Below are 10,897 nucleotides of genomic sequence, written 5' to 3'. Positions count from 1 at the left end.
TTATGCCGTAACACACATAAAAAAAAAATAAAAAAAAAAATATACCGACGAATTGAATACCTCCTTCTTTTGGGAAGTCGGTCAAAAAACGTATCTTAATTTAATTTTAACTTCGACTTATCAACTGTAAGTATTAAGATCTCTTTAAGATAAGACAATAACATTTAGAGCGCACGCCTGAAACTATCGCACAACTGTTTAGTCTTGCTTTGATTTCTATCTATACTATTATAATAAAGCGTAAACACACACTTCTTTGTTGCCTAAGATCTCAGCAATCACAGCATATTTTTGAATAGTTCTTTTTTTAATAAAAAGCCCTACACTTACGTCACGCTTTAGGCTATATATTTTCACGCCATTAAACTTAGGGGGTAAATATTTTGCATAAAAACCCTAATGTGGGAAAGAGACCATAAGTTGCCAACAAAGGAAGCAATTGTCATTTGTGCATTTTGACATTTCATGCCGATGAAGCCGCACCGGAACAGCTAGTAAGCTTATAAAGAGGTACACTACTCGAATTTTAGTTGTGAAACTAAACAATTGAATTGACAGCGAAACAATCGACAATCGCACGACAGTCGTGCGATAGTTTAGTCAAGTATGCGCTTCTTAAGTTACAGAAAACACAAAGATAATCCATTAATCAAAAAATAAAATAAGCTATTCGAATAATTCAATCAGTGATTCGCTGAATCATATATTTCTTGGCTCATGAAAAATGCAGCGCACGTTTACGAAGATTTTCCGATAGCAAATAATTTCAATGTTGAAAAACGAATGATTTACGGCTTTTCGAACATTTTAATTTGACATTCCGTTACAAGTTACTTTCACAATTTTCAATAACGTACGTAAAGATTTATTAAAAGTCTTTATTATGAGTGTGCGCACAACTTAGACTAAACTATCGGACAACTATTTAGTCTCGCTTTGATTTCTATGCGCTTATATGGTGCGCACACTACTCGATTTTAGTTGTGCAACTAAAAAGTTGAATTGGCTGCGAAACAATCGACAATCGCAGAACAATTGTGCTATACTTTAGCCATGGGTGTGGACCCGCTCTTATAACTAGCAAAATAAAGACCTAATTAGTACAATGCAAAAAGTACATATGTTCTCTTGGATAGATGTTTGTTAGAGTTTGTAGCCTAAACGGATTTCGATGAAATTTGGTGTAGATGTTTTTTTTTATAACATAAGGTGGCAAACGGGCAAGCGGACACTAGAATCCGCCAAAATGGTGAAGCGACCGCTGCTCATAGACATCCGCAATTGCAGATGCGTTGCCTACCCTTATACGATGGAGGAGGGGACGCACATAAAGAGGATAATTCCCCTTCCTATGCATCTCCGCCACCGTCAAAACCACTTCCCCTTCCCAACCTCTTCTTATAAGAAAGGATGGTAAAGAGAAAGGGACTCAAATTAGGCCTCCGGGACCACACTCATCAGACGAAACACGGAATTGCTTCCATTTCACGCCTGTCTTCTGTGTGGTCGTGGTATTACACCGGGCGAGCAGGCCCATTCGTGCTAAGATGTTAAAGCGGGCACTACCACTGCTACATATAGAGGATAGTGCGAAAGAACAATAGGCTGCTCACTTTTGTTTAATTCCACGCGAACGGAGTCGCGGGCGAAGTCTACTTTTGTTAATAAATGTCTTTTCAAAATGCCTAAATTTACACGTAGAAGTGCTATTTATCGGCAGTAGCATGTCAGAATTAAAGCGGAAATTACGTCCGCGTACACGGACTGATTTATAGTGTGTCGTGTAAATCATACATAAACGTCGCTAACGTTGAATACTAGAGTAACATTTATTTTATTTCCGTAAAACGAGCATACGCACATATAAAACTAAACTGTCGCACAACTTTTTAGTCTCGCTTTGATTCTTATGAACTTATATGGTGCATATGCTACTCGATTTTTAGTTGTGGGACTAAACAGTTGAATTAACTGCGAAACAATCGACAATCGCAAAACAGTTGTTTGTTAGTTTATTAAAAAGTGTGCGCCCGCTCTAAAAGATTTCTTTTTTAATTTGTGTATTTTCTCAGAGTGTCACAATGGCCAGTATTTTTTTAAACACGATTTTTTTTTAAATTGGGAAAGATTAGTAAACTAAAGTTAACATAGTCTTTGTATGCAATACTTTTTTATTTATCGAAGTAAAGAAGATTAACAGTGTCAGTGAATTAATGACCCACCCCCTGTCTACGGCAGATCCCTTGACTAATGCCTAAAATTTGTTTTCCGTACTTCCACGGAAATAACGGAGTAACTGACAGTCTATACTCTGAGTTACTGTCGCACTCACAGTCATGTACACTAAGGAATCCTTTTCTACTAATCGAAGAAAGACGTCTTCATTCATTTCTGCTTTAGGTCTTTTCTTATTTTTATAAAAAAAAACTTTTTTTGTAATGTAATTAATATACTCAAAAACTACTGAACTGATTTCAAAAATTCTTTTGCCATTACAAAGCTACATATTTAGAGAATGTTATAGGCTACATTAATTTTCAAAGTTATTTTTCATTTCACAAAGACGAAGTTGCGGGTAAAAGCTTACATATCCTAATAAATATACCCCAACGTACAATATCGTACATCCGGACGCCTAAGTATTTTTATCGTAAGCCCGTAAGCCATTTTAACACCGTGTATTTACTGTATGTCAGATAATGGTAATTTAGATAAAATAAAGTAGCGTCGAACTGCGATGAACACAAGCGGTCAGACTTCCTATGACATGTTTCACGGAAGAGCTTTTATGCTCAGCGTGGAAAGCTTATCTGCGCTCTCGTGTATCCACTGTTTTAATACATGTTTCGCAACATACTTCGATAAAATATTACGAACAGGTAATTTGAAATTTACAGTCCGATTAAAAATGTTGATATATAAATATGCCCGCGAATCCGTCCGCGTGGAATTAAAAAAAAAAACAAAGTACCTTATGTGTTCTTCCAGACCATACTCTACTACAGTGGTAGTGCCCGCTTTAACATCTTAGCACGAATGGGCCGGCACGCCCGGTATAATACCACGACCACACAGAAGACAGGCGTGAAATGGAATCAATTCCGTGTTTCGTCTGATGAGTGTGGTGCCGGAGGCCTTATTTAAGTCCCTTTCTCTTTACCACCCTTTTCTTAAAGAAGAGGATGGGAACGGGAAGTGGATTTGACGGTGGAGAAGATGCATAGGTAAGGGAAATATCCTCTTTATGTGCGTCTCCTCCTCCGTCGGATAAGGGTAGGCAACGCATCTGCAATTGCGGATGTCTATGGGCAACGGTCGCTTCGCCATATTGGCGGATTCAGGTGGCCGTTTGCTCGTTTGCCACCTTATGTTAAAAAAAAAATACTCTACATCTATGCCAAATTTCACCGAGATCCATTTCGCCTACAAACTCTAACAAACATCCATCCTCCCTTCTAAACTTTCGGATTCATAATATTAGTAAGAACTAAAAAGTAGATTAGTTAGATAAGATTAAATCGTAAATTCTGTATCTTTTTAGTCTTTCTAATATTTAACACGTGAAAGTCTGTATGGATGGATAGAAGCCTGTTGGACTTTGTATGGTAAACTGCTATACGGATCTCTATCAAATTTGGTACAACATAGTCTGTAAAATATATAGCCTATTTACAAGGGTTTTTTTTTAAAAACCGCGCCGACGGAGTCTCGGGCTTAAGCTAGTATTTTTCTAAATTGTTCTAACATTATGATTACATTCATAATTCAATTAAATGTATCAAAAGCTTTATATAGCTTTGACTTTCATCTCTCCTAATGTATATCGCGACGAAAGTGGAATATTAATAACTTATCGTAAAAGCACGTGTACTTAAATTTCTCGTGGTAATTATTAAATCAAACCGTCTTTAATATTCGAAGCTTTAGAGCGCGCGCAAACCTTTGACTAAACTATCGCACTACTGTTGTGCGATTGTCGATTGTTTCTTTTTTTTATAATATAAGGTGGCAAACGAGCAAGCGGCCATCTGAATCCACCGAAATGCAAAGCGACCGCTGCCCATAAACATCCGCAATTGCAGATTCGTTGCCTACCCTTAATTGACAGAGGAGAAGACGCACATAAACAGGACATTTTCCTTTCCAATGCGTCTCATCCACCGTCAAATCCACTTTTCCTTCCCATCCTCTCCTCTTAAGAAAATGGTGGAAAGGGAAAGGGGCTAAAATTAGGCCTCCGGCACCACACTCATCAGACGAAACGCGGAATTGCTTCCACTTCACGCCTGTTTTGTGTGTGGTCGTGGTATTACACCGGGTTAGTCGGCCCATTCGTGCGAAGATGTTAAAGCGGGCTCTACCACTGTTCGCCTGGTTTTTGTGTGGTCGTCGTCGTTTCGCAACCAATTAAACTATTACTAGTTGCAAAACTAAAAATCGAGTAGTGTGCGCACCCTTATATAAGCTCATAAGAATCAGATTTAACAGTTGTGCGATAGTTTAGTTTCAAGTGTGCGCACGCCCTTAGTTTACACACTCCTTCTTACTTAATAACTCAGATTTAATCACATTATAATGAGTTTTAAGCATTTTATAATTAAGAAATGAATCATTTCATTGGCGAATACAAATTTATATATGCTTATAAAAGCTGATAGTAACTACACAGCTAAAGTACAAAAAGATTTACATTGTTAAAATTTAAGAATTAAAAAATTAGTTCGAAATTCATATGATTAAAAAATTATGACTTTGTCATTTTCAATGTAAACTCTTGAAGTAAGGTTCGAACCCTTTTTTCTATTGAATCTTTCATTTGTTTGCTTATTGTATTCCTAACGTATACAATCCCTAAAATCAAGGCACGTTTTCTGTAAATCTGAGATCCAATTGAAAGATAACGTATTCCTTTCTAAAAAGGTCCGGTCTGTTCCAGTGTATTCCAAATGGAACAATGATGTTTTCTTTACAAATTGAATTGAGTTAGGTTTCACGAAATTATCTTGAGGAAATCTTGTATACTAAAAAAACAAATAAGTTGCATAACATTAAAGGTAACGAGGATATACAACGGTGTTTTTTATAATCAAAATAGCAATAACTATAGGCAAAATTTATTAGATGCCAGCTTTTGTTTCTTCTTAAGGCGCCTCTCCGACTAGCGAAGGTTGGCGGTCAGTTCTCCAAATTTGACTTTATCTCGAACGAAACAGTTGGGCGGCACTCGCAATTCCTTTGTTTTTGTTTGCTGGGAATTAATAAAAAACAAAAATATATACCCTGTGTATTTTTCCAGACCAGTCCAATCTAAGTGAGATCTATTAAGCCGTTCTGATACATTTTAAGAAACATCCATCCGTCTAAACTTTTACATTATGTAATAAAATTAATAAGATTGGGAAAATTGTAACTATTGGCCAATCGTTAGGAATGCTTAAATCTTAGAAGTGTACAAAGTATCTTTGTATTTTATAAAAAAAAAATTAAAACAATTTTCGTTAAGTTACGCTGGTTACCAACGACTAGAACATTTACCAAGATTGTTTAAAAACTCTTTATTTAGTGCAAAAACTTACTAAATAATTATTAAAATAATATTAATAGATTGTACATACTAAATTACATTAAAAATGCAAGATATTTTTCCCTTATTATGCAATATGTGAGCTTTTAGAAAATCTATTCAAGTATGTTTAGTTTGCGCAAACAGTTCCCGTTGCGCTGCCTGCTTTCCAATCTCTTGAAAATTATGAACAGCAATCCTTGATATTATCTTTTATAACAAAACTAGCTGTTCCTATGCGACTTCATCCGCATAAAATTATGAAAATATTATTTTGTTGTTTACGTGTTTATCAATTGCAAATGTCAAAATGACATGACATGACAAACCATGGCAACTTTGCTTTCTTAATCTTGGCAGCTTATAGTTTATGGTCCCTTTCCCACATGTAGTTTTTTTCCAATTTATTCATACCCCAAGTTTTATAGCGTCAAAATATATAACCTAAAGCATGACGTAAGTGTAAGGCTTTTTATTAAAAAAAAAAAGTTATTCAAAAATATGCTGTAATTGCTGACATCTTAGGTAACAAAGACGTGTGTTTACGCTTTATTATAAGACTATAAGTATAGATGTATATGCATTTGTAACCACTTGGTAGTTACTTTATAAGTGTTCCTTTTAGAACCTTTTTTATTAACATTTCTTAACGTACTCATTCTATGTAATAATATTATGTTATTGCACATTAATATGCAGTGGAGACCTACCTTATATAGATTCTTTAATAACAACCAAATAATTTTCAAATATACGCCTAAGACTGTTTACTTTTACAAGACACTATAATTAGATAGCGTAAATGTATTTCAAATTGTTTATTAATGAAGTTCAAATTTTTGTTTTTCGAAAGTTTTTGTTTTTGCGTTTATCGAAATAGGGAAGATTAACAATGTCAGTTTATTAATGACCTCCCCCTGTCCACGGCAGGCTCTTTGACTAATGCTTGAAATTTGTTCTCTTTACTGTCGATGACGATATAATAGACAGATTTTTCACATAGTTATTAATAAGATTTTGGATACATCTTACTAATATTATAAATGCACAAGTTTAGATGGATGTTTGTTAGAGTTTGTAGCCTAAACTGCTGATCGAATCTTGATGAAATTTGCCATAGATGTAGAGGTTAGTCTGTAAGAACACATAGGCTTTTTACTGTTGTATTTTTTAATTACACGTGGAGTCGCTTGCGAAAGCTTGTATTGTAATCACAAATAATTTATTAATATTTTAATGTTCATAGGAATTAATTCAATATTTCAGATATGTACGTAACTAAATGCAGTAGAACCTCGATAACTCAAACCTCGGTAACATAAAAACTATAACTTCAAAAAATAATATGTTCCCTTCCCATCAGAGCTCAAAACCTCTATAGCATAGACCCTTGATAACTTAAAACCTCTATAACTTAAAACATTTTGTGTTTCCCTTAGACCTTAACTTATCTAGGTTGTACTGTGTATAAATTGACGTTAAAACAAGTTAAAAAAGTAAAAACTACTTGAATAATTTCTAAAATAAAGTTCAAATTAAAAAATATATATATACCCAAATTCCTAAACTTAAATACTAAACCTTATCCAAATCTTACAAAAGATAAACAAAGAGTTTTAAACAAAGAAAACAATCAGTTCTCTAACTGTTCAGACAAACTCGGATTGATTCTGCGTCCGATAACGTTTATTTTTCTTTCAATAAAGATAAAAGTACAGTTAGAAGAAAAACAGAAGTTAATTATTAATTATTTTAAAAAAGGTATTCTAATAAAAAAATTCGTCGACATTAATTTCTATGCTTCAAAAAGAGAACTGGATATTCACGTGTTTTGTTCCTTATTTTTTTAATGTAAAGTATAATGACTTTAATTAAGCCTCACGTCATTTATTAGTTTAAAATCTAATGACTAAATTTTGTCAGTACACTATAATTTCAATTGGATGTTACAGTAATAAATTGATAGACTCCATTTACCAGGAATGCAAAATATCATTTAGCTGACCAATATCGCATAATGATTTACTTGCTGACGCTACCTAAACGCTCGCAATGTTGCGTAGAACAGCGATTTACGCAAATTTATTGCACAGTATGAACATATCGTATTCCGCTCTGATGCTGGATATTTCTTTAGAATACTAATACTTCTTGTTCATTCTTATATGAAAAATGTATAAATCATACTTACTAATATTATAACTGCGAAAGTTTAGATGGATGGATGGATAGATGTTTGTTAGAGTTTGTAGCCTAAACGGATGTACGTATTTAGATGAAATTTGGTATTGATGTAGGGGATAGTCTGGAAGAACACATAGGCTACTCTCTTTTTTTTTAGTAATACCACACGGACGGAGTCGCGGGCGGAAGCTAGTATACTATAATACAATCATTTAGATGTCATATCACAATCTGACATTTATGCTGGGCTTCAGAAGTTGCCAGTTGTTTTGTCATTGCCTATCGATTCATTAATGTTATATTAACTTATGATTCAAGGTTTAACACTTAAGTTACGTAGTTCGGAAACGCATTGTATGAACATATCTACTATACTTACTAATTATTAACGCGAAAGTTTAGACGGATGGATGGATGTTTGTTAGATTTTGTAGCCTAAGCTTCTGAACGGATCTCGATGAAATTTGGCATAGATAAAGAACGTAGTCTGGAAGAATACACGTGCTATTTACTTTTGTATCTTTAGTTCAACATGGAAGGAGTCTCTGACGAAAGCCAGTTAAGTATAAAGTAAGAAATCGCTATATTGCATGTTGAAGTAAATGTTTCTGCGTTTATAAATCATAGATCATTTTAACAATCGCATGTCTTTAGCCGAAACTATAGGAGTTTCTTGGTGTTATATAATCTTTATAACTATTTTCATATTTAAAACGGAAAGATCTAATTCAACAAGTTGCAATTGTTAAAAATGTATCCATTTTTAATACTTGAAAGGGGTTGTGGTTTATTCAAACCCCGCTAAAAATGCTCAGATTTATCTGACAGTTTAATCTGAACAGTCGGATCGTTCAGATAAATCTAACGTATATAGGCAATACAAATGACTGACCACTTTCGTGAGATTTATATGAACGATTCGACTGTTCATATACTGAGCATGTATAGTGGGGCTTTAGACTTGCAAAGATTTAATTGTTTGTAAAATTGTGTGTTACAGAAATAAAACAAAAAAATGCACAGAAATCACTATCGTTTTGTAACAAAACAAACCATTTCGTAGACGCTTTTACAATGCTTACGTTTATCCGAGTCTCAAACACGAATCAGACATGACTGTACCTAGCCGAGTCTATCTTAAATTAAATGGAAAAGATAACATCTTTCGATTTAAAAAAGGTCCAGTCAATTTCAGTAAAAAGGTGTTCCAAATGGAACAACGATGTTTTCTTTTCAAATTGAATGGAATTGAGTTAGGCTTCATAGAATACTTTATAAGCTCGCGGATGTGTTGTGTGTTTAGTCAAAAACGACTGCGTATAAAGTGTATTTGTTGAAACAGAAATAGATGTGAATAGTAACTGCATCACATGAACCTACTTCTTTTACGGCCGAATTTTAAAACGACATAATCTTAAACACAAGAACTTGTGTAAATTCGTTTCAGTAATAGGCCGTTAGTAATATAAATTATAAATTCATTAAATTTAATATGCAGTTTTATTTAATCGTAAGCTATCAATCTATATCTATATTATAAAGAGGACAGATTTGTATATTTGTATGTATTGAAATAACTCAAAAATTCTTACACCATAAAAAGGCTACGTTATCACTAATATAGGCATTTTTTTTTATTTAACGCGGGCTAAGTCGCGACCAACTGCCAGTATTTAATATGACTAAAGAAGGTAAAGCAATGCAAGATTATTTTTCAAATAAGAAGAAATGACAGCCATTTTATTAAGCTTGAAAGCAAGTTTAGGGGATCCTTGAAATTGAGTGTCATTACAATCTAAGAGATAAGATGAAACAGTCGTAAACTTCTGGAAAAAAACGACTAAAGAATAATAGCCGCCCTAAATGCAACGTAAACTTTTAAGTGTTAATGATATTGTCTTTAAAAAACATTTAGATTCTGAATGAATGGAGGGGTATCGTAAAATGTATTGAAAATGTAAATCTTGAGTTAAAAGTATCAATAAATTCTATGTTTCTTTTTGTATTATATTAAAAAAAATTATGCAATAGCACTAGTAATATGCCTCTTAAATTCATACTTCATACTAATATTATAAATGTGAAGGTTTAGATGGATGGATGTTTGTTAAAGTTTGTAGCCTAAACGGCTGAACGGATTTCGATAAAATTTGGTACAGATGTAGAGGATAATCTGGAAGAACACAAAAGCTACTAACTTTTGTTTTTAATGTCACGCGAATGGAATTACAGGAGAAAGCTAGTCTGTAAATAATTGTTACCATACCATTAATGTATGATTGAAATATTAAAACATTCACTGAAGTTAAGATTATAAAACTAACAAAAAAAACACACATTACTATTCCCAGAAAAAATGATCTAAAAGAGCACAGTGTATAAATACTATTTATATTTCTGACGCGAATAAATTAAACATTATGGGACCTACAAATCAACTCTTACAAGCCACGCGTGTACAAAATAACGATGATTACAAAGTCACGTGACGTCATTAATTTGGAACTAACCTCTTTATAAAGTATCATGTTTGACCCCAAAGGTTGCGGTGTTTGTGGAACGTGACATGGGCACTAAGGTATATAAAAGATACCCTTAATTAATCAGTGCGTGTTTACTTGATAAAAATGAACGACGTAGCGACGTATGAATTAGAACGTTCATTGGGCTTTAGTAAGATAAGATTTATTTTCATCTGCTTTATTAATATTAACAACTAGCTGTTGCCCGCGACTTCGTCCAGGCAATATAAATATAAAAAAGTAGCCTGTCAAATGTCCGTCTATGTCAGCTACCCTTCAGTGTAAATCAGGTCTAAATCGGCCCAGCCGTTTCGGAGATTACCCGGAACAAAAGCGGTTTGCGGACAGACAGACAAAACATTTAAAAATTGCGATTTTCGTTATCAGCAACCAAAATACATCATCTTCCTGATTTTTGGAATTTTTCTTTTGATATTACAAACAGACATTCCAATTTTATTATCCACGAGCTGTTGCCCGCGACTTCGTCCGCGTGGTATTAGGAAACATACAAACTATATAAATTATAAAAAGTTACGTATCCCTCGGGAATCGGACATTTCTCGGGGATGAAGCTTATCCCATGTGTACTCCAGACTTTGTTTTATATCTGTGATAAATTTCAATA

The sequence above is a fragment of the Papilio polytes genome, unplaced genomic scaffold (genome assembly GCF_000836215.1).
Source record: "Papilio polytes unplaced genomic scaffold, Ppol_1.0 DF821956.1, whole genome shotgun sequence".
NCBI classification, from domain to species: domain Eukaryota; kingdom Metazoa; phylum Arthropoda; class Insecta; order Lepidoptera; family Papilionidae; genus Papilio; species Papilio polytes.
The sequence above is the reverse complement of the archived record's forward strand: the minus strand, read 5'-3'. Positions refer to the sequence as shown.